The sequence below is a fragment of the Aythya ferina genome (genome assembly GCF_964211825.1).
Source record: "Aythya ferina genome assembly, chromosome: 20".
NCBI classification, from domain to species: Eukaryota; Metazoa; Chordata; class Aves; order Anseriformes; family Anatidae; genus Aythya; species Aythya ferina.
The window spans coordinates 5,763,739-5,787,989 of record NC_140318.1 but is presented as its reverse complement, the minus strand read 5'-3'; the positions used below and the strand labels follow the sequence as shown (position 1 = coordinate 5,787,989).

The 24,251-nt window shown below is 52.8% G+C and overlaps 1 long non-coding RNA gene across 1 annotated transcript; it reads right to left on the bottom strand.

Moving 5' to 3' along the window:
- Nucleotides 1–5,030: 5,030 nt before the first annotated feature.
- On the bottom strand, nucleotides 5,031–6,595 carry LOC311421881. Its single transcript, XR_014685093.1, has 2 exons — nucleotides 6,535–6,595; nucleotides 5,031–5,505 (listed from the first exon to the last, which is right to left on the bottom strand). It is a non-coding gene; the product is annotated as an uncharacterized lncRNA (long non-coding RNA).
- Between the last annotated feature and the right edge of the window lie 17,656 nt (nucleotides 6,596–24,251).

The window sequence follows — 24,251 nt, the reverse complement described above, 5'->3', positions numbered from 1 at the left end:
GACCCAGCCAGCAAGCTGCAAAAAAAGAGGCTATTGTTGCAAAAGTCACCCTGTGCAAGGACATTTCCCTCCAGCATGGCCAGTTCTGTGCAGGGATGGGGGTGACCAGAACCTCCCCATCCTCAGGGCTCATCCCAGCCCCACAAACAAGGACCACGAAGCCGGTGCCAGCCTGTCGTGCGCGCCGCGTGCCTCAGCAGCAGCACCTCCCCTCTTGGTTAGCAGGTTACATTAGCCTTTTCCATGTGTTTGAATGCAGATAAATCTTTTGTCTGCATCGAAATCAGTAATTATGAGTCAGAGTTAGCACGGAGCGGGTGAGTCAGGCGCAAAAGCATTTTTTGCCTCGTACCCTCAAGGTCTAAGATACCTCGCTCGCCTGAGCCTCCCGTGTGTGGTCTTCATTCAGGGTTTTCACAAACATCATTAGCAATCCATGAGCGGGTTCGGCAATAACCTGCAGCCAAAGCTGCCACCTCCTCTGCAGTTCCCCAGGGTGGGAAAACACCTGGGAGATGCATAGGTGGCCTTCGGCTCCGCGCTGGGGATGCAGCAGGAGGGATGCCCAGCGGGGCTGGCTCCCAGGGCCTGATGCCACGGTGAGTGCCAGCCCCAAAGCTGTTCCCTCGGATGGCTGAGCCCATCCCATTCCCAGCACCTCGCTGGGAGGTGGATGTGGGAAAAGGGCACTCTGGTTCCGAGGCTGGGGCATCTTTCCCTTTAGCAGCACAATCCCCACTGACCTCAAGACCCCAGCACAAGGATCCAGTTTCCCCAAAAAACCACAAGCCCCTGCCCCAGCACCAAGAGAGGGATCCAAGAAGGGTCTGGGGGGGCACACCACAGCCTGGCAGCCTGCCCCCCCAAATCCCTCTACAGCCCAGCCTCCCTTCAGGCTGCGTGCCCCACAGCTCCCCCACAAAGGCTTGCGTTCACTTGCTCTGGAGGGCCGTGGGTTGTTAGAGGGGATGCTTTATTGACGGGTGGGGCTGGTTATAGTTGGAGGCTGTCTGCCCACTCCCTTTGATGCCCCAGCTCATCGCCTTACCCCATCTCCTCTCCTTACACCTCTGTGGAATTTAACTCCATCCTTCCCTCCGGTGGCTGCTCCTCCTGCAAGCCAGGCTTGGGCTAGGTAAAATGTTCAAGTCCTCAGAGGTAATGGGGCTGTGGGTTGATTTATTCACCTAGATGCAAGGTGGGAGCTACCAAGCAGCAGCATCTATGCTGAGCTGGTCCCGGGATGGATCCTGTTGCTGGGACACTTGAAAAAAACACACGTGCATGGAAAATGTCACAAAATAACGTCTTTAAAGGCTTTATCCCCACGAGGCTGGAACTGGCCAGTAGCTCCAAAAGTTATTAGCAGGGGGAGCACAGCCTGCGACGTCCGTGCACCCAGCTCCATGCTGCTTGGAGAAGCCACCCCAGCGCGAGGGCTCCCTGCCCGGTGCCATGAGCCAGGGCTGCGCGTGCACGGGAGGACTCCTCCCTTTCATTATTTGGGCCATGTTAGAGATAAAAACCCCGGCAGCATAACACAAGAAGGAGCCGTCAGCCTCCAGCTCTGCATCCAGGAGATTAGCCCGCTGAGCGCGTGTTTGCTTTCTTTTCCTCAAAGCACGCAAAACCCCAACAAAACAGACCTTGTTTACTGTCCGTCCTGTAAACCGCTTAGGCGGCCGGAGATGAGCTGAAAGCCTAGACAAGCCGCAGAGTTACAGCCAGCTGTGGTTTCCAGGGGCCGAGTTAGGCACCTCTGAAACCTGAGGTTCGTTAATGAAGGTGCCCGCTGAACCATAACGGGTGCGGTAATTACCCAGCTCCGGGCAGCGGGCACCTCTGCCACGGCCCCGCTGCGCACCCAGCCGAGCGAGCAGGGCAGCTCCCGGAGGTGAGGGGGGAGGTTAAGGTCATTGCCCATGATGACAGGTCGACGGCTTCCTTAGGAGGCTGGGGGGAGATAAGAGACCCCAAGGGTCACCACCGATAAGAAAGGGAAAGGCTCCAGGGTCAGGGAATAATTACGTGCGAAGGGCGATGCTTACCTCCCAAGCGCCGTGTCCGAGGACCACCAGGGACACCGAGCTGCTTGTCAGGGTGAGTTCCGGGTGAGGAGCTGGTCCCTTCCCAGTTCAGACCAGTGGAAGGAGCTGAAGGACATGGTGTCCTCCTTATTAAGCCCCGAAGTTGATCCCAAAGTTCCTAAGTTGATCCCAGTGCCCACCCCAGTGAGCGATGCTGGGCTGTGCTGGGTGGCTGGAGCTGCGCAGAACCAGGAGCCTGCAGCAGAGCAAAAATGAGACCCCACCAGGCAGGAGGACAAAGCACAGGCTCCAGGAGAGCACCACGAAGCACAGAGTGGCCTGCAGCACCTTTGCAGGGGTCCTGTGGACCCTCTCCAGTGAGAGCCCCAAGGTGTCCTCCTCCCCCTGTCCCCAGTGCATGGCCCTGACGGGCGGATGTCATCGCCTCACCAAGGAAACACTCACTGGGAGCTTTTCACACCTGGTTTTGTCTCTTGAAGTTTCACACCAGTGAATAACTGTGACCTCAGGAGGGGAGTGCATCAGCTATATTTCCCAAATATCAGCAAATTGTGTGAGAGAAAGAGATATGCTAAGGGGGCAGACTGCTCAAACCATTACCATCCTTCTTAGTACCACTTAGCTGAACCGTTAAAAAGATCCAGGGCTCCCAAAGACAATTAAGCTCAAGGGAAGCCATAAATCTCAATAAACATCAGGCCAAGTTTTCTTCACTGCTTGAAACAACAGATATAATTTCATTGGTTACTGAGCTCATGCTCCCAAAGGGATTTCAGATAAAAAGCCACTTATTCAAAACACCAAACCCAGGCTTCTCCTGTCTCTCAGGCTACCGAGGGGTCAGATTTCCCAGCATGGGAACATGTGCCCCGCGGTCTGCAGAGGTGGAGTTTGGCTGCAGAAAACCTTTGCAGATTTATGGTGTCTGCAGCACGGCGCTGCGACCCGGCACCGAGGTCAGCGGCAGGCACCTGCGCGCTAAGGTGGCCCTGCCTGCGGGGACACGGGGGGGGGACGTGGGCTGCTGGAAACAGCTTTCTGCCCACGTCATCGTCATGGGCGAGCTGGGAGGGTTGGCAGGACACGGGCTGGTCAAGGAGGATCTCTGCTCTGGGCTGCATGCGTGGTCCAAGGGGCTGAGGTCTTGTATGGCCATGGCTGGAGTCTGGAGGACGTGGTGCATCTCCAGGCTGTGTGCAGCTCTGGTCTCCTTATCCCCCGTGTACTCTGGGTCACTTATTTAGGCTCCCCGAGTACATCAGCTCTCCTTGCTGCTCTGGGGGAAAACCAGCAGCTTGTCCTCGTGTTGGTTACCCAGCCCATGAGCAGCCACCCCTGTCCATGTCCTCTTCCCTGCAGACATCAGAGCATCCAAGCCCATGCCAAGGAAGCACACACCAGCCCGAGGAGCCTGCACACCAGCCCTGGTGGATTTTTTCCAGCAGGTTTTGCGTGTCCAGGGCTTGTCCCCCAATTTTGACAGCTCTCTGCAAGGTCGCTCCATTCGCTGAGAGCCGCTTCCTTGTGCTTTGATTTAAGTTCTCGCATGCTTCTTGTATTGATTTCTCTCAGATGTATTTTATGGGGAATAAGCACTCAAACCAGAAGGCCGGGACCTCCTGCCTTGTGCACAGCATAGTAATGGATGAGCTCCTTCTCGTTCTCACTCACTCTCCCTCCCCTTCTCCCCGCTTCTCTCACCTTTTATTTAATCCAAATCCCAACGCACTGGGGTGAAGGATGGCAAACGCACAGGCACATGAGGTTTCTGCTTTTAGATGCAACGAGAAGCTCTGCTGCCAGCTAAGGCTGCAGATGGTTTTCCCCTTGCAGAGGTGGCATCAGCTCAATGCCAGCACCCTGAGCACCTACGGGCCCTGTTGCCTCCTGGCCACAGAGGAGGGCATTCTCCCTGCTCAGCCTCTAACCTGGCAAAAACCCCGGGGATTTGCTCATCCTCTGGTGGTCCCCATGGCTCTAACCCAGCACTGCTTGGAGAGCCTCAGGAAGCATTAAGAAACGCATCCAGTAACAGTTTGTACTCCTTAATAACTCGTGTCAAAGACACCTTGTCATTATTTAGAGCTTAAAAGCTGAAGAGTGCGGAACCAACTCAAACCTAAGCTTCTCTCCCCGGGCCATACCCACGCTACTTTACCCTCACTGTGATTCAGAAGTGCAAGCAGTAGGGATTTTGTCCTCACACTTTTTTTTACCCTGCTCTCTGCGGAGCCAACCTCAGACCAAACGCATCAAAACATCTCAGGAAAAGCTTTTCTGCCAGCACAACCAGAGGTAGCCTTGGCCCTGCAGTGCTGGCATCCCCCTTAAAATCCAGGCTCGGAGGAGCCCCAAGGTATCCCCTTTAGGAACAGCACTTTGCAGGGAACAAAAACCTCAACAAACCGAGGGAAGTTCTCTCCCGTGTTAGTAACCCAACTGTCCGTGAGCCGTACTGCTAGCATCAGGTTTCCCAAAATCCCGAATCCAGCCTGCTGAAATAATGACACTGTTATAAAAGTGAGGGATTCATAAACCCTCCGCAATATATTTCCATTTGACGTTGTAAGCCTAGCTGAGGAGTCAGAACTTGGAAGGCAGCCTCCTCTCTGTACACAGGAGGAATAAAAACATTATTATTGTTTTTCTCAGTGAACTGCAAAGCCTGTTTTTAAATGAAACCTGAGCTTCCCATCTAATCACGTGCTTCCAGGAGCTAGAGCTCTCGGAAGCCCAAATACTTTGAAACTCTGGATAAGACCATTAGAGTTGCTTAATTTCCTTTACGTCCATCTGTTTCAGTTCAGCTTAGTTGCTTCTGTCCCAGACAAGACATTTGGCTCTTCTAAATAAATCTTATAGCCCATTTGGATTAAAGACTTTCTGATGCAGCCTCTGAATATAATCCCTCTGATTTGCATCTCAAAGAAATTGAGTTAAAACCAAGTAAGAACCATACACGGAGCGCTCGGGATCACTAGGGTATGCGAGCACTCACGAGGTCCCATATGGATAAAGGCGCTTTTGTTTTTAATTTCTCATGAACTCCCCCGGTCCTACAGCCCTGGTCACACCAGGCACGCTCCGGGGCTTTCGGAGCAGACAGGGCGAGAACACAACCGACTGCTTCTGCTCTTGTCCAAGGCTCAAGCTTTGCACCCGAGAAACCGAGAAGGCTGCAGGGAAAGCGTGAGACGCGGCGAGGAAGTCGGGGGCAGCAGATGCCACCGCAGTGACAGCCGAAGGTGAGCGACAAATAACATCGGGGCTGGATCGGGTCGGGCGTTTGGCTGCTTGTTAGCTCTTAGTGGGTGCTTTTCACATCAAGGGAGATCTGAAAGCCCGTGCTCGGAGAACAGCACAACGTGCTGGTGAGCACCACGCGGAGCGCATCGATCATCTGAAGAGGCGACACTGACAGTGGTCCTCACCGTGCTTTCCCGAGGCTGCTCAGTGCCTGGAAATGTTCTTTTTTATTTATTATTTATTATTTTTTATTTTTTTTTAGGAGGTGCCTGGGTCACGGGATGCCAGGGTGCTATTCCTGGCCGTGACACGGTTGCCTCCCTTCGCAGGCGGGTCCTTTCCCCTTTCCGTGTCCCAGGGTACCTGTCTGCGAAACCCGCCTTGCGAAACGGCTGAAACATGCCCTGAGATTCCCCAGATAAGAAGATCCAGCCGAGGGCTGCTGCTGTCTTTATCTTGGCAGCAGCCCAGGTGCTCCCAAGCTGCAATAGATGCTGCTGATGTCCCACCAACTCGCCTCGCAGGCTTTAATCAGAATGCGGAGGGGCCTGTGCTGGGAAGGGGTGGGAACAGCCACTTTCCCACTTATTAAGCAGTAAAATCCCCAGAAGGAAAAAAATATATATAATCATTAAAAAAATAAATAAAAGAGTTGCACCACCACCAGGACTGGTGCTCCCCCAGTTCCCACCAGTAGGAATCCCACAGCACTGGGGCTGAGCCTGCAAGCCAGCAGGGTGCAGCGCCACAACACTGGGGGCTCTCTGGAGTCTTGGGGTGCCCCCATACAGGAGCTGCCTTTAGGGCTGAAAACAAATTGACTGATGGGTCCTCATGGTGGTGACAGCACAGCTTTGACACCTTGTAGTGGGACAGAGCCATGCAAACAGCAAGGTAACCCAAAGAAAAGGGATGGGCTCGACATATGGGTGAGCCTCAGAGCACCCTCCCCAAGCCCCCACCGCTCCTGCCTCTGCTCTGGGATGGGACACTGAGTCACAGAGCAGGTAGGTGGCTTGGATACCAGCCCCACAGCTCACAGGGCTTACATCAGAGGATTAGAGACACGGCAGGGTACAGGCAGGAATCCCAGGTGCCGGGGCAAAGCAGACACCCACGCTCCTAATGATGATAATAATTAATCATAGGGGAGGAGGGGACACTGCAGAACTGCCCCAGCCTGAACCCTCACCCACAAAAACCTCATTTTTTCTGGATGCAGAGAGCCTCCCTTGCTTACCATGGAGGCACACAGAGTCCAGCCAAGCTGCACCAGCACAGACCATCAGTGCCTCAGCTCTGAGGACATTACAGAGCCATTAAAGCCAAATTCATTTCCACAGCTGAAACCAACTACCCGTAATACAGTATCTCTTGCAGCTGTGGTTCAGCGTGGCACCTGAGAGCTGCGAGGTTAATGACACAGGGCTGTCAGCAGCCTTAATTATATTCCCATTTTTCCAGGCCCTGATTAGCTTTAGAGCTCATCTGGTGTCAGAAATTTGGTGCCTAAGCTTTGACAAAAGTGTTTCATTATTACTTAATAAACGAGCAAAAAGGGAGTGCACGTCCTGAAGCCCTGGCTTGTAAAAGCTTCCTTTTTTATTATTATTTTTTATTTAACCTCACAAAAGCTCCCCTGCCCTGCTCAGCCACCCTGTGCTGACCTGCCAGGAGCCCCCACGCTGGGATGCTGGTGGGGCCCCCCCCAGCACCTCCAGCCCCCCATACCAAATCCCCCCCAGTGTGCTGTGCTGAGCTGGGAGCCTGCTGCTCCCCGTCAGCTGACGGCCAATTAATAAGCATCATTTATTACTGTTATATCGCCTCTAAAGTGGGCCAGGTGTTTGCATAAAAAAAAAAAATAAAATCAAGAGATTTAAAAATAATAATAATAAAAGCACAAGCTTCGAATCAAAGCTCCAAATGGCTTAAAATCTAAAGCAGGGCTTAGGTTGTTCTTGAGATTCAATTTCCTCCAGCCCTCAGTGAAGTTAATTAACTCGAATATTAATAATCGTGGTGAGAAGGAGCCTGTAGCTTTTCGCTCCATCCCGACGAGCCCAGCCTGCCCTCTGCTCCGCCACAAACCCTGCTGTTGAACCGCTCCCTGCCCTTGCTCAGCCCCTCAAAGGCAGGTCGGTACCCAGCTCCCGGTGGCTTCCCCCCCCCTTGTAGCTCCTAGCCCGTGGCCCTTTTTCCTTCTGCAGGAAATTCCTGGGATGAAATCAGGGCAAACAAGCACAAAATATCCTGCCTGTGCTTGGGCCCGCACGGCTGGGTGAGGCGCTGAAAACCGAGGGGTGGCTCTCCAGCATCATCCCCAAAAGTCCCCCCCGGATTTATGGGCACCTCTGGCAGCTTCTCCACTGCTTCTCTGAAGCCTGGACTGGGCCAGCCTGGAGATTATGGGCTGGATTTATGGTCCTGCTTTGCTGTTAGTCTCTCTCTGGGCTTGGCCATGTTCATGGCTGTTGCCTGCGATCAAGGACGCTCCCGGTGCCGATATCCTTGACCTGTGATCAGCCAGAGCCACGGAAGTTTCCAGCAACCTAAGCCACTTAATATTTAACTTCTGTGGTAGCTTCTGGAGAGCGATGCGATGTAATTTTGGCTTTGCAAAGACAACTTGGCTCAAAGGAGCTGACTGCAAATCATTAGTGGGACTGTTCTCACCCCGGCTCCTCGCTTTTTAATTGCCAAGCAGAGTGGCATGAAACGTTTGTAGCAAAAAGCTACAGCCACACAAAATCTGCCTCATTTGAGGCTGTGCTCCAGCAGAGCGGCGTGTGATGGGAACCAGGTTGATATTAACAGGGCCACATCCAGCATCTGCAGGGCTGCGAGGGCTGGAGCTGGGCTCAGGAGTCCTCCAGGGTCTGGAGATGGATGAGGAGTAGCGATGACTTTTAATGAACGGCCTCAGCTCAGCAGAAAGCACCCGAGCAGCAGGGATGGGGCATTTTTGGCACAGCCCAACTGCCATACCTACTGCTCTGTGTGTGTCTGCCCTCCCTGGCCTTGTCACTGCAGGCTGAGCACGCCGAAATGGGCTCCTCTAGGTGGGGAGCACGGGGAAGGGCGCTGACTTCTGCTTGGAAAATCACAGCTAAAACTCACCCACCTCCTTCCCCTCCCCTTCCACCTCCCTCCCACTTGAAGAAAACATTGCTGGCTTTGGGGACGCAGCCAGCTGGAGCAGACACGACCTCCCTCGGTGGCTGAAGCTGTCCTGCAGCGAGGTGCCTTGTCCCACTGTGGGTCCCAGCGAGCAGGACAGGACTTTGGCCCGATGGCACCTGGCCAGGCATGGGTCAGCCAAGCGCCCGCCACCCTCTCCCTGGAAGGGCTGGGTGGCAAAGGGCGAGCAGCAAGGCTGGCAGCAGCACTGCTCACTGTGCCGAACCCTCCCAGGCTAATAACTGCATTAATTAGCACACACGGCTCCTTCTGCCCACTGTAAATCTCCATTAGCCATAAACTGGAAGGGCCATAAAAGGGAGTTTACGACGAACCCACAAGGCGATACGTGGTTGAATCCTTCGCTCCGCCGCAGTTGGCAATAAAGCCTCCTTTTATTGTAGCATATACCCTGCCCTCGAGATAACGTACAAGGCCCAGGGCTCCTCGAAGGGATGATGCAGGGCCATTTGTTGCACTTTGATTTGCTGCGGAGCCGGGTGGAGGTGGGAGAGTGCTGGGATCCGGCTGGCAGGCTCCGCTCGGTCCCGGCACAGCCCTGAATCACCGCCGCGTGCAGCACGGCGGGGAGAGAGCCCCTGAGATCCTACATCATAAACGTTGCTCTGCCCTGCGGGGGAGAAAACTCTAGTAAACAGTAAAAAAAATATATAAAAAAAATAAAAATAAAAAGTTCTCTGTTGATTAAGAAACCCAGCGAAATCTGTCCTATGAGAAGTCAGTTCTCAGGCAGCAATGTGCTGGGGTGGTGTGATGTGCAGGGGTTAATGTTTAAGCTTCTGTTTTTGTTTAGAGTAGTCAGCAGCAGATAATGCTGTATATCCTCAAAATAGGCACGGATCCATTGAGAGGCACGAGGTCCAGGCCATGAAGAGATTTGTAGGCTTCAAAGTCCCAGGCAGGCCAGTACAAAACAAAACAAAAAAAAATAATAATAAATTAAAAAAAAAAAAAAGAAAGAAAGAAAGAAAGAAAAAGAGAAATTACCAAAAACAAAGTAGGAAAGCAAGGAAAGATGGATATTTGCAACCTGTGGGGTACCAAGGTACCCAGCCAGCCCAGCCCAGCAGTCCCAGTAAAGATCCCCTGTTCCCTGCTTGCCCCCTGGCAAAATTTGTTTTGCCGGGGGGGAAATATCACCCTAAGCTGCCCAGGCTCAAGGGGCAGCACACTTTTGACCCCCCTACACCCATTCCTGATCCTTGTCTTCCTCCTGGGCGATGCATTCAAGCCCTAAAATTGGAACTTGAAGTCCTCGGGCGTGCAGAACCCTCCAGGAGGCAACAACACGCTCATTAATTCAAGCTCAGACTAAGGCTGCTGTAGACACGGGTATGAAATCATCGGTTTTATTTAGTTCAGCGGTTAGGTATGATTGTTCTGAACTGCGATTCAACCCTGTTCTCTTATATATCTGGCAGTGTTAAAAGTAACAAGTCTATCACCTCTGGAGCCATTTCTCTGTCGTTCGCATCCTTGCTGGAGCTGCAGTGTTTAGCTGGAGGGCTTCATCTCTTCGAGACAGCCACCTGTCAATTATCTGTCTCCTCCATAAATAAAATAAATGCCCAGTGACTTTTTTTTTATACACAAAACGTAGCTGTCCCTCCGTGTTTGCAGTAAGGCTGGTGGCACCGCGTTAGGAGGAGGGAAAGCGATGGGCTCCATGGCTGCAGTTAGGACTTTGCATCAAGCTGAATGAAATTCAGCTGCGTGGCATCCCCTCACACCGCTCCCTTTATGCTGACTGGCACTGCCAGGAGGAGATTTCAATTCTCCCTGTACACACGGATGGTTGTTGAGCTCCAAAACCAGACCCACCATGTGCAGACCCACCACTGACAGCCTCTCCTGCCCAGGTCTCTCCCCATTTAGATCCTTTCCCAGTGGGGTTTGCAAGCCAGAAGCACTCTCAAACTCAAAGGGAGAAAAAATTACATGCTGGGAGACTCCACGAGCACCAAATCCCTGGGCCTGGCTTTTTCAAGATGAATATTCCGCAGAGAAATTACTCATTGTTTTTTTATTTTTTTTTTTAATTATTTTTTTTGTGGCTGATTTACAAAGACAGAGAAAGAAAAGAAACTGATGCAATAGAAGATCTTCACCACACCATCTGAGCAATGCACCTTGCTCCTGATCCGTGACACCCAGCCTGCTCACTCCATTCCTGCAGAGAGACCCAGCCCAGGCTCTGCTTTCACTGCAACCAAAAGGTCTGTGAGAAAGGCTCTGAGATCGGCCCTGAGACAACCCCAAACCACCCTGTATGGACATGGGGGCTTTGGGGAAGACGGGGAGCCTGGCGAGGCCACCCCAGGAACCTGCAGGTGGCTTCGGATGGGACCTTTGGTCTGTGCTGTGCCCCCTGACACCACCAGGTCCCTCCTGCAGGGCTGCTCCTGCTCCCGAGTGCCCGGTAGGCAGCGGGGCTGTAACAAACATTACTCATCCACAGCCAGTGCTCACCAGCTCCAGCTTCTCGCAGTCGTGCATGACGCATATGTTTACCACCAGTGGGAGGGTTTTTTTATATATGTATTTTTTTTACTGCAGTAAAGTGTCCCTGTTCCTGAGGACAGAGGAATGATTACCCACCGCTTTCATGGTATAATAAAGAGCATATGTTGTACCCTGCATAAATTTAGCTTCTGATCTGATGAGCAAGGATTTTTTTTTCCCCCTTCTCTGCTCCTAAATGTATAGATGAGTGCTTACATTCGTCCCTAATGGGAGCGGGGAAGGGGAATGCTAAGCATGGATAGCGCACACAAGCACACGGCCACATGCACGCACGCGTATGGAGCTAGCAAAACACGGAGGCTTTCTAAACCTACCCAGCAATCCCGCACTAATCTGCTCAGTCGCAGTCACAAATATAACTCAGGGACAATAAATAAGCTAACAGGAGTTAAATAAGTTCAGCTTCTTAACCTTTGGACAGATCAATCCACATGTTATCTCATTTCTCCCTGGTCCCTCTCCATCCCCCACGTCTTGTCCCCTCCTTCTCCTGATCCTCCCTCACGCTGTTTGCTAGCGGCGGGCAGATTGGCAGTGGGGCAGGCAGGCAGACGGGAGGCAGGGAGCTGGAACCACAGCGGAAGACCCGGCTCTGTAAAAAAATCACTAACCACTTCCTTTCTGAAAATTGAGTTTGTATGTGTGTGTGTGTGAAGCAATGGGCTTCGCTGCCTGCTGCGCGCCCCAAGCCTCCCTCCAGGAGGACAGGCAGCACTCAGAGAGCAAGTGTTTGCCATCTGGGGTTAAAAAGGGCCCAAAGGAGTAATCTGCAAAAGGTCTTTGATTCCCACAGTCACTAAAGGATGCTCAGCCCTTGTGGAGGGTTTTGAGCTCCAGACCCAGCTCTGGCCACGGTCCCCGCCTGCCTCTGCCTGCTCTCCCTCTCTGCCATCTGGGAATAAAAACCCCCAGGTGCCTGGGAGTTGAGGTCTGCAGGATGCCTGGTCCTGTGTGTGCTAGCAGGGTGTTGGTCGCCTCTTCCTGCCCCTCTCCGTGACTCATTTGCTGCTATGAAAATGTACTCATCGGGAAAGTACGATGTGGCCAGGAGCATCTCAGCAAGATGCCACCCAGCAGATGCCACGCTGCAAGGAGGCAGCAGGTGAATCTGCACGCCTCAGCGCATCCTCATGCCATGTGCACCCACCCAAGGCACAAGTCTTCTGTCCCAGACAGACCCCCAGGTCCCTCAAGACTGAGGCATCCCCAGCATCATCGCTGCTGCCATCTCACAGCCCAGGCCAGGGTCTTTTTGGGTCTTTTCCAAGAAAATCAATACATGCAGCCCCCTTTTGTGGGGGCCTGCTGCCTCCGAGCTGGGAAAAAAAGAAGCTGCTTTCCAGTCCCCCGCCCTCAGAAGACGAATTGGAGGAAATTAGCGATGATGCACAACTGAAAAAATTGAATTGTTAGAGCAAGTTCAAAGCTGAGCCAGTCCAGAGACATCTGCACACCACATGCCAGGCTCAGCCAAACGCTCGTAAATCCTTCCAGACTGGCACCAGTGGAAGGGAGCTCGCGAACCGCCCAGCCCCACCGGGAGAGCTCCCAGGGCTCCTGCTTCCGAGACGGCCGAGGCTTCCCCGTGGAAAGGAGAGGCAGTCGAAGGCACGAGAGAGGGAAGAAAAACAACACCGGGGAAAACGTTGAGCCATTCATTTTGTAAATGATTATTGCTCTACTTACCAGAATGTTGCGGCCATTGAAAAGGGCGTTTTCTGATTCAAACACAGATTTTCAGCAAACACGGGGATGTTAGAACAAATATGATAAAAATCTTTATACAATTGGAAGGCAACTATGAATTAAAATGGCAGAGAAAAATGGAGGCGAGAGGCCAATTTTATTTCTGGAGAAAAGGCCATTTTTTCAATAAAAATAAAAGAACCTTCCCAGGTGAAAAATGTCACTCCCCTTTAACAGAGATCAATAACGTGATACGATCGGTCTGCTCATGCCGGCTGCCGCTGATCTATTGCTGTTTGCAAAAGGCTTTCATTCTGCTTGTCTTTACAATTCAGCTAATAGTAAAAAACTTCAGAGCGTTAGAAAGAGAAGTGGGTAAACGACCCGGGAGTCAAAGGTGGAGGAGCCCTGCACCTGAACGGCCTCGGGATGCTCACGCTGGAGGAGGGGATGTCAGCCAGGATGGTAAAACCCCATCTTACCAGGGCTCAAAGAGAGATTTGCAACATGATCCATGCCTCCAACAGAGGCAGAATCCCACCCGCTGTGTTTTTTCCAAGTTTTTGTGTCATCCTCAGCCCCGTCCTGCTGAATTTTGTAGCTGAGGAAACGCCACGCACAGCAGCAAGGTCGTTCTAGGAAATGTTGAGGGTTTACCTTCAATAAGCACAAGTATCACTTCTGAAAAATGCAGTCGCCCCTGCGACACGTGGTTCCTCCGCCTTCAAGAGCTTCCCTGGGATGAGCAGAAAGCGTGCCACTGATGGGTCACCTTGCCCGGGCTCTCTCAGATATTTGGGAAACGCCGCACAGGCAGGGTGCTGCATTGCATCCCCGGGGCTTAACGAACCCAGCCAAAGCCCCGGCTCCCACCCACTCACCCACCCCTGGCTGTGCCGCAGCCAGATCTCACCACAAACATCACTTTCTAGAAAAAAATGAGGTTAAATGCAGTCTAAATGCATAACCGGCCCTGTGCCTACCAGATGGATGCTACACGTGAAAAGGGTGCGTGGCCTTCAGGTTCAAGATGCCAAGAGCCCCTAAAAGAGGAGCAGCGTGGGAAGAGATGGGGACTGCTTTCTCACAAATAACTACCCTCTAGGGACAGTCAACAAGCTTTTGGCAGAGCAACGAGCCTCCATACCCCTGGTTTGTGATCCCCTCTGCTCTGCTGGGTGTTTCCTCGTGGCCCACCCCACCAGCCCTGAGCGCGCCCCGGTCTGTGGCTAAGCTCCTGGAAGAGGATTTCCCCAGGCACCACGAATAACACCAAAGAAACCCAAACAAATCAAAATCTGCTCTCAGCACCCGAAGCACTGCCACTTGCTGGCAACAGGAACCAGGGGCAAGCAGCAGGGCTGGGGCTGGCCCCTGGGGGCCCCGTGCCCCCCAGGTGTGCTGCACCTCCTCCCCGGCAGGAGTTTCACACAGACCTCAACCCAGGGCTGTCGGAGAGCCCTTTGCAGAAGTTCCTCAGAGCTCAAGGACCCCCATGGGGATGCTTGAGACCAGATTTTCCTAAAGCGCTCAGCGCACACCTCATACGCTCTGCTTTTTGGAAACTCTGACACACGCGGCCCATAGCTCTAGACGTTGCTGTCTCATACACGTATGGCTGACTCAGATATATATATGACTGGCTTAACATACTTCCCTTTCTTCCTCTCCTCCCCTCCCCTCCCCTCCCCCTCGGAGTTTTGCATGTCTGAAGCTGTTTCAGATAAAAGATACCAAAAATGAAAATGCATTTGGGATGTCTGGGAACTGAAAAGTCAGACTGCAAGAAAACCAGACGGGGTTAGAGACCCAAATCCCTGTCTCCTGCCAGACATCCTAACCCTCTGCCAACTGCAGGTTCCGAGGCTCCATTTGCTCCGCGGCAGCAGCGGCCGTGGCCGGAGCTATTCCAGAAGTGTCTTCCATCAGCGGTAATGGGTCTTTCCTCATAAGCTGTGTTTTCATAGTAAATCTTCAGTCTTACATTGCATTACAGAGTTCAGCTGCCGCTAATCCTTAAAAACAATTCATTTCCAACTGCAAAGTGCAATAAAGAAAGGATAATCACTATTAATATTAGTTATTGTTATTGATTTCAGCTTTAAAGAATTGATTTTCAGTCCCGGACGCATTTATGAGTCTCTTTGCTGAAGATGCATATACAGGGCCCACCACTATTTTTAGATCCTTGCCCCAGCTCCCGGCCGCGGCCACGATGGGAGCGAGGGAGGATGATGCAGAGGGCGATGGGGCAGCCCTGGGGACAGCCCTGCCACCCTGCTGCTGTGGGGACGTCCCCAGGGCTTTGTCCCTCTCCCCAGCCCCAGGGATGCTCGCCTTGCCCAGGGGCTGGTGCAGCTCTGCCAAAATCACGCTCAGCAGCCTCCAGGCACGTGGCCGGGGATGCAGGGTGAGATCCCACAAACCGGCCTCGCAGGCCAGGCTTGCTGGCTCGGATGCAGCCCCGAGGTGGGAGGTTTGTCCCACAGGGTGGGAGGTTTGTCCCACCGGGGGCTGTTTCCCAGCCCCTGGGGTGCAGCAGGGCTCCTTGTTGCAGTGAGTGCACCCCACAGCAGTCACACCGCTGACCCGCAGCCCATCCAGCCACTACTTTCACTCCATCTCACCCCAGCACGATGCTGTGACTTGATGCCCTCGTGGAGGAACAAGATTCACCTCTCTTCTTTCTGACTAACCCAAAGAAACCTGAAATGCCTCTGCTCGGAGGAGAAAATCAGTGGGCGAGCTCCTCGGGGCAGGGTGCATGACACCGACCTTCCTGCGGCACAGGCACGAGCCCTCCTCTTGAAATCCACCTCAGCATGAGCACACAGAGTAAAACACGGGGATTAAAAAGGAAAGCACTACTGCTTTCCATCCCTACAATACCAGCGAGTCTTCCAAATCCTTCCTGAGCTGTAAATTCAGCTTTAAACTCTGCTAATGAGGATGGCTTTGCCTGGAGTCTCTCTGCTCCTCACTCCACCCAGAGCCCTCGCAGGAGGGCTTTGCAGCCCCTCTACAATACAAAAAAAAATAACAAAAAATGGCTATGGCACAAGCAACCCCCTCATGCCAGGGGAAGCTCATCCCTTGTGCTCCTAGGAGCATTGTGTTGTGAAAGGAGAGTGTCTGGGGGGGCCAAAACGGAGGTCGCTGAAATGTGTGTAAGCTCCCCAAAACGGCCAGCGTGTGCCAACGGGGTGCCAAGGTGCGAACCACATTGCTGGTCGTGGCTGGAAGACAGCCGCGGGGGTGCTGAGAGGAAGAGAGAGAAATATTTCACTTCCCCATTTCGAAGGCGCCAAGTGGGTGGTTGGTTTTGAATCAGTGCCTTGCTTCAGAAGTCACCAAGGTTTTGTTTCAAGGGGATAAAAGTTAAGAACCTCAAAAGCAGGAAGAAAGGGTTTGGTTTTTTAATACAGCAAAATGTTTCAGCGGGCTTGAAATGAAAAGGTCTTCAACGTGTTGCTTCAGGAAGAAATTCTGGAAATTTTATCAATTCCTGTCAACCTGCAACAAACCCTACTCCTCTTGCCAGTTGTTTGCAGATGACAGCACATAAAAAAAAAATCCATAAGTAGTCAGTTCTCTTGTCTTTGAGCTTTAAAAAGCCTCCCTCTGAACACTTTGACTATAATTCGGTGAGGAAATGGGAATGAAAACAGGATAAAAACCCTTAGCCCAGACTGCAAAATAATTAAATGAGCATTTAACCAAGATCATCATTTTCCACCATTTTTATTTATATGCTAGATTGGATACGATGGTCTTGAATATTGTTCCATGCTATTACTGTGCTATAAATTATTTGAGGAAAGCACAGCAAGGCATCATAGTGTAATATATTTTTATAGTGCCATAAAGTAATTATGCACCAGACAACAAAATCCTACAGAAGTGACATATTTTATGCTTAAATTATAATTACATTAAAAGTGTCTCTTCCATTAGATGTTTATAGAGCGCACATGATTGCTGTTGGCCGACCTGCAAACAAAGACGATCTCACATGCAGAGCAGGGAGATGCAGCTAAGAAATATTCCTGGAGCTTGAGCATTTTCAGAATGTTTCTGGCAATTTTTTTACCAGTCGGTAGCTGTTTTTTGGGCTGAGTTCCCCTGCTGCCTGGCTGAGCCTGTAGATGCAATCCCACCTAGGAAAGCAATGTGAAGGATCGGTGTCCCACAAGCTGGGGTGTTGGGTTTTGCCTTCTTTCGCATCTCCTGGAAATGAGGAGTGGGTAAATTTCCCAAGGGAACATTCAGACTCCTACAGCCTCAGCCACAGGGAAGCTACAACTTCTCTTAATAGCGACACAAGCCATCTTCTTCCCAAACCATTTTTTCCATTAATCTTGCAATGTTCTGGGCTCTAATTCTGTCCAGAGCAGAAAATAACATCCTGAAATTTGCACTCCAAGCCAGGGGTGCCTCTTCTGCAGTGGGAAGAGCCCAGAGCCATGAATATTTTCCCTTGAAACTGGATGGGCTGCAGCCCACAAGAGAGGTCTACATCCCTCCAAATGGGGTGCAGGGATTTTTCTTCAATTGTGTCTGGTTTTGGTTAAAACTGGCCACAGAGCCTAGGGCAGCCACGCAGGGAAGGGACTGCCCCTGAGCTCTGCAGCTAACAAGAAGATGGGGTGGTTTCTCCAAGGATGCTCCAGAAGGAGTGGGAAGAGCAATGGGGCAGTGATGGTCCCACGGTCATCCTCCTGCCAGGACGTCCTCCTGGGAGCAGAGCCAGGCTCGGAGGTGAGGCCATGAGGGAGCAAATGTCCACACCTCCCGAGGGCATGCCATGTGCAATGCAGTCATTGCTGGTGGGAGCAGAATGGCTTGGGTCTGCAAGGAAACGGCTTGTGTGGTTTCAGCCCAACTTCTTCTGGAAGGAGCCCAGCTCCCACCTCCCAGCCCTGTGCTCTTCCTGCAGGGCTCACGCATGCCCACAGACTCCCAAAGGTGGGCATTTGCCACCCTCTGAAGGAGGAGACATCTTGGGGTGTCACAGGGACCAAGACTTGGGCAACACAGCGAGGGGCGATGGCTAGGAGAGAGGATGGAGAATGGGGCCCCTGGTCTGCCATGCCCAGCTCGGCTTCCTGCACATTCTGGGACCTTTAGAAGTTACTTTGCACCACGTGCCTCAGTTTCCCCATCCAGATGGGAGCTGTGCACGAGGGGAGGGTGTACAGGATGAGGCCAGAGAGATTAACACTGTGCAAATACTGCCACACTCAGGAGCGGTGCGAAGATACACAAAGTGCCCTTCCAAAGACATCAGCGCCCACAGAGCCCACGTGGCAAACGAGGGCAGTTAAAACGAGGTTTCACGGAGGCTGCACCTGCCTGTCTCTGTTTCTGTGTGCCCCCCAGACCATCCGTCTGTCTGTCTGTCTGTTTATCCCCCCATCTCTCCATCCACCTTTGCGTCTCCTCTTTGCGAAATGGCGGCACCCTTCCCCGGCTGACAACCCCCTAGAATAAATCCATACAGAGATAGTTGGTGTTTTGCTCGAGAAAGGTCATTTAAGCTATTTGTATGACAGAGCCAAAGCCAACTCAATATCCTTCCTGTCCTGACATCCTTTTTCAGGCTGAAGTCCTTTCTGGAAGCACACGGAGGAAAAGCACCGAGCAGTCTGCCTTTCCTCCACCCTCCCAAGCCGTGTCGTGCAGCATCCGACCATCTGGGGGTAACGTGTGCCAGACACCACACCAAAAGAAGAAATGGCTCCTAAATTGTACCTACACATCTCCAATCTCCACGTTTATTCAACATCTCCTGGAGCACGGGTGCAGCCAACCTGGGTAGCGCAGAACAAGGTGTCAGAGCCTTGCCTGGCTGCCGTGGTTTCTCCCGAGTCCTTATCACAGCCAGCATGGCCAGGATGAGCACTGACACACAGCAGCACAACCTCAGAGTCTCTCCGGGTCATCAGCCCCCCATCTGCACAACCTAGGAGTCCCTTGGGCCACCAGCCCCCTGTGCTTCCCCCGGCTCCAGCCCTTCTGGTGGGTTTGTGCCAAGGACAAGCGTGGCGCTGGCTCTGCTGGGAGAGGCAGGAGGGAGGAGAGGGCAGGGGTTAAATTCGGGCCTCGGAGAGCTGAAATATTCCAAACACAAGGCGGATGTGGCACTTCCCAGACTGCATGGAAATCAGAGACACATGCAGCCTCTGCTATGGCAGCACATGTGCGCAGTTTATTTGGAGGACCCACGTTGTCTTCTTTTTTTTTTTTTTCTGTTTAAACCCATCCAGAGTCAAACACTTGCTCCAGCCCCGTGTCCCCCTACAACATGGAGCATCTCCCCCAAGGACCGAAGGCGTGGATTCTACCAGCAGTTCTTGACCAAAAGGGCTCAGCAGTGCCCTTTTCAAACGAGCTCCAGATCCCCACCAGGCCTGGAGCTTTCTCTCCCTCTGAACCCTGCCAGGAGCAACACAACATCAGGAAACTATTCAAGAGGCTGTTCCGCATTAGCTACAACCCAGTTATTAGCTGCAGCCTGACCAAGCCTCCCTGCACCCCTTGCCAGGAGGTGAAGATGTTGCGTGCGGTGCTGGGCAGGCTGGAGGTGACCACCTCCACGTCCCCGTCCCAGGGACAGCTTCGTGGGCACACGCCGAGGTTTGTGCTGCCTGTACAAAGCCAAGTGTGCATCGCCTCGCTGGCAGCACCATCCTCGGGGTGAAATCCAGCCCAGGCTCTGTGCTGGGTCCTGTGCCAGGGTGCTGAGCTGCTAAGGAACCCAGCCTGCTGAGCATCCACACGTGGTGCTGAGCGCTGTGCCTGTCCTGCAGCTGGCCGGACCCCATCACACTGCTCTCAGCCTCCACATCCTCATGGATCCTTTCTCACCTGGCTGCAATTTCAGCTCTTGCTGAAGTTTTTTCCTCCTCTGCTCAGCAGCCGAGCCAGCCCTCCAGCAGCAGCCACAACATCAGGCCCGATGGAGGTGCAGGGGACGGTCCTCGTGCCCCACTGCTGAATTTTGGATTGGCGAGGCAGGGAAACAGCACCACAGGCAGTGTGTTTCTGCGGGGCTATTAGTCTGCTCAGACGGTTGCAGCCACTTAGCCTCCCAGCCTCCAGCATTACAGCAGCTCTCGAGGCACGCAATAATCTGTCAGGAATGCAACATCTGCCGTATCACCCTGGAAGCATATACCTGTGGGCTGCAGCTATCGCTGAGCACAGACTACCAGCCACACAGGAGCATCCTCCTCCGGTGCGAGGAGAAGGGCACGAGGGCTCAGTCACCGAGGCAGAAAGCAGAAGGTCCCCACCAGGCCCAGGAGGCTGACGTTGGGTATGGGCAGCCATACCCCACCCCACAGAGGATGCCAAAGGCTATTTGCAGCCATGCGCCAGCCCTGACCTGTTTTTTTCCCTGCTGAATTCAGGCTGAGGTTTTGCTCCCTGCTGAGCCCAGGACTTGATAGGAAAGGACCCACTCGGAGCAGCCCCCGCTGCATTTTTTTTGGCTCTGTGATGTCCGTGCCCATCCCACAGCCGGAGCCCACAAACCCCAGGAATTTGGGTGCACCTCTTCCCCACGCCGTGCTGCCGGGGCTTGCCTTGCTGGAGGGGCTGCTTCTGAACCCACTCACGGCCCCGTGCAGAGGGAAAAACAGCTGAGGAGGGCTGGGGGGGGAGATGGAGAGGGCTGGGGGAGGCAGGGAAACCAAAACAGAAACAGAGCTCGGAGGGAGGGAGGGGGCATCCTCATCTTGCATCCCCAGGTGGGGCGAGGTGGGGAGCAGGAATGCTTTGGAGTGCCACCAACAGCAGCCGGAGCCCTGGGGGGCTGCCTTCGCCCCCGAGACACAGCCCTGTGCCCTCCTGGCTGTGCAAGCAGGTCTGCATGCCACGAAACCTGGCAGCAGCACGGCCCCTGCCTTCCTCCCACTCGAGACGAACCAGCCCTTATCTCCCAGCTAAGTGGGCAAGAGGTGCCTCCTCCGACGGTGGGTGCTCTCACTGGTGTACAATGGCTGAGCAAAGATCAAAACCCTCCCAGGAGCAATTACCAGGGATATGAACCCAAGAACCCCCCCCTGCTCCCCATGGCCCCTGTAATCTTACCCGTGATGGGTAAGAGAGTGAGAACTGCTCCTGGGGACCGTGGGTGCCATGGGGACCATCCTGAGGCCACAGCTTTTCGTCTTCCTACGGCACCACTAAAAAAAATATACAAAAGCAAGCAAACAAACAAACAAACACATTTTTGTGGTGAAGGACTAACATCTGCTTAATTTGGAACTGGAAAAGATCACGCCTTTAGACAGCTTGGAAGCATATTGATTTGACTGTCATGGTTCTAGGCTGTCGTGCTATGTCAAAGCGAGATGCTTTGATAAGGTTGAAGTGATAAAAATGTTGAATTTTCCCTTCAGAAACAGAATTCCCAGGGCTGTGATCTTTGTCCTGGCTTGGGAGAGATGAAGACTGCCCTGCCTCAGCCTTTCCCTGGATACAGGGCCATTTTCTTCTCTTTTCCAAGCTTTTGTCCTCCAGATCTCACTTCTGAAGCTCTGGATTTGGTCTTCCCACAGAGGTAGGTTTATTCGTAACAAGGGATGCCAGAAGGTCTTTTTACTATTACTATAATTATAACTGAAACGTCAAACGTCCAGAGAACCAGGACTCCAGAAAATAAAGGCTGAAGATGAGCACCAGACATCGCAGGACCCCGAGGAAGGAAGGAGATCTGCTCACGTGTCCGGACAGCCTTGGAGAAAACATTGGGGCCCCTGTTGGTGCTCTTCTGCATCATGCTTGTGACCATCACATGAAACCACAGCTCCCACGGGGAGGCCATAGGGGAACATCACCAAAACCATGGTTAATGGACAAACATCTCCCACCTGCTGCTGGCCAAGGGCTCTGCGAGGTTCTCCTCTGTAAGCTCAGCGATGCAGGTCTGCAGCCTCACATCCAAGGGAGGCACTCAGTGGTCGTGACTGGCTTGGAGACATCTGGCTGCAAGAGGTGTCCCGGCAGTGCCAAGAGCTATCGTCACTCCCACATCTGCAAAACCTCCTTCTGCCTGGCTCCTGCCAGGGGAGCAGCCAGCGAATCCCATCTGCCAGCCCAGCCCAGGGAAGCTGCAGCCCTGTTGTCCTCTAGAGCTGCAAGATTTGGTGTTAAAGAGGCAGATTTCAAAATGAATGTATTCAGAAAAATAATAATAATAATAATATATATATATTTGTGCCATTATGAGCACATTGGTCAGTGCAGGTGAAATTTGCCCATGAGGCCCTCCAAAATGACCCAGGTGCCACAGTGGGGAAAGACTTAAGGTTGCTTCTTTAGAAACTGAGGAACTGTAAGTGATCCCCTGTAAGGGCAACCAGGCCTTCTGTGTGAGCAGCTTCCATTCTCAAGAGAAGAAAAGATGAGTCAGATTTGGGTTTTATTTTAAACCTTTTTCCCGTCCCTTCTGCTCCTCCTTCAGTGGAGTCTCTCCTGACTCACGCCGTTTCAGAGCTGCCCTTGATCTTGGGAGGGAAGCTGGAGAAGCTCTCTCAGATACCCGGGCAGAGCAGGTCCTCCAAAGGGAACCAACTCCTCTCTTTCCAGAGACAAAATGCAAACATGGATCTGGGATCTGGTTCTGACATACACGCGTGTCTTGTACCCTGGGCTTATTCCCTGCTCGCGGCCTGGCTCCTGCCTGGAAATGAGCTGGATCCATGCAGACAGAAACAGCTCAGTCCTCCTCTGGCAGCATTCCCGGTGCAAAGAAAAGGATAAAAAGGGAGAAAAAATATTATTTTTAAACAAGTCTGAAAGGAAAGAGCTGTGCTGAGATCAGGTTAACTGCATATTTCAGGCTCGGTCCTCCTCCCTCCCCCAGAATCAGCAGAAGGGCTCCCAGTTGGGAACTCGAGGCGGCGCAGGAGGAGAGCTGCCCTGGAATGCTAATGCATGGGTGGCTGAGATCTTCCTTTGCTGATCCTATGCGATGCTGCCTGAAATAGGAAGCAGTCAGGCCATGCAGGTCTGCTGGCAGCCTCACCACATCCCCCCAAAATTGACTGGGAGGGAGGTAAAGAGCCCTTGGGAGGCTGAGCCCTGGGCTGGGGCACAGGGTGGCCTGTCTCAGCACTTTGACCCCCTTGTTTTTCCCATCTGCAAGGTCAGCATCGACACTGAGGTCTTTGCAAGGTGCTTTTGGTCCTACAAGTTCACAGGTGTCAGCGCAAAGAGTACGCTTAAAATTGGGGCTGCTTTTGGCCCCAGAAGGGCCGCTGCGCATCTGGGTTTTGATCCAGGCGCTCGTGCCTGTTAAACTGTAAGCGATGTACAGGAGTCCCGTGGGCATCCACGAGGCCAAAGGACACATCCAAAGCGAAGCGTGGGGTTAAACCAGGCCTCTCAAAGGAGGCTGAGTTAAACATTCAACTCCTGCTGCAGCAGGATGTGGGCACCTGCCTGGATCCCTTCCGAAAACAGGATGTGCAGATAACACCGCTTCACCTGGCTGGGTGACTTGCTCCGAGACGGGCTGATGCCCAGCTTGGCTCGGTGTCCTCCCAAAAATGTCATGTTTTCCATCAAAGGGAGCCATTCAGGAAACGAGTGACTCGGAGCCTGCACCGATGTGGAAGCCGTGTAAACAGGGCCGGGTGCCCCACGGTGCCAGGATTTCGGTGTGCACGGCGCATCCCCGACAATGGTGGAACGGGTCCTGATCCCACAATGAGACCAGAAGCCCCTCGTGATCTGGGCTGGGGAAGTTTGCAGAGCATTTGAGAACCCAAGCTCTGTTCTGTTTAAGCAATCCTCATCTTAAAAAAAAAAAAAAAAAAAGAGGTTATGGAGAATCCAATGAAAATCCCTGTGCGTTTCCTGAGCGTGGAGGAAATGAGTGAGATCAGCTCCAAGCTCTTGCAGAGAGCATGCCCTGCCAGAAATAGTTGTGCTTGGACCAGCAAAGCCAAACTTCCTAGGCTGGACTGGGAGCCCAAATGCTTTGCTGTTCGACTCCAAGGGAAAAAGCTGCCAGCTGCCAGGATTTAAACCAGCGGTGTTGCTTCTGAGCATGAAATCAGCCAGGCAAGACACTGTGATGAGGAGGCAGAGTGGGATAAAAGGGGGCAAACACTCGGCACCGAAAGCACCACGCTGAGAAACCCAGCTGCAGCACAGAGCTGGGACAAACCCGAGGTGAGGCTGGGTGATATCAAGCGATTGGGACCGTGCAGTTCATATTGCTGCCATCCTTCATCTCTTACTCATCCTCAGAAAGAGGCAGAAGCGTCTCAAAAGGTGCTACCGCTACCGCTGGTGATTGCCTGACCCTCCTCCCCCCCTGACAGCCCGGGGCAGGCTGATCCATGGCCTGACCACACACACCACGCTCTGCTCTGGATATTGCACTGGAAAGATGGCTCAATCTCACCTAGGCACCGAGGATGAACTCAGGTTGAATTGCTTTGAAAGATGACTATTTTTTTCCTGGGGTCCATCAGCGTGATTGCTCCCACATCACAAACTCGTCCTCGCTCTGCCTTTTCCCCGCTCCCCTCC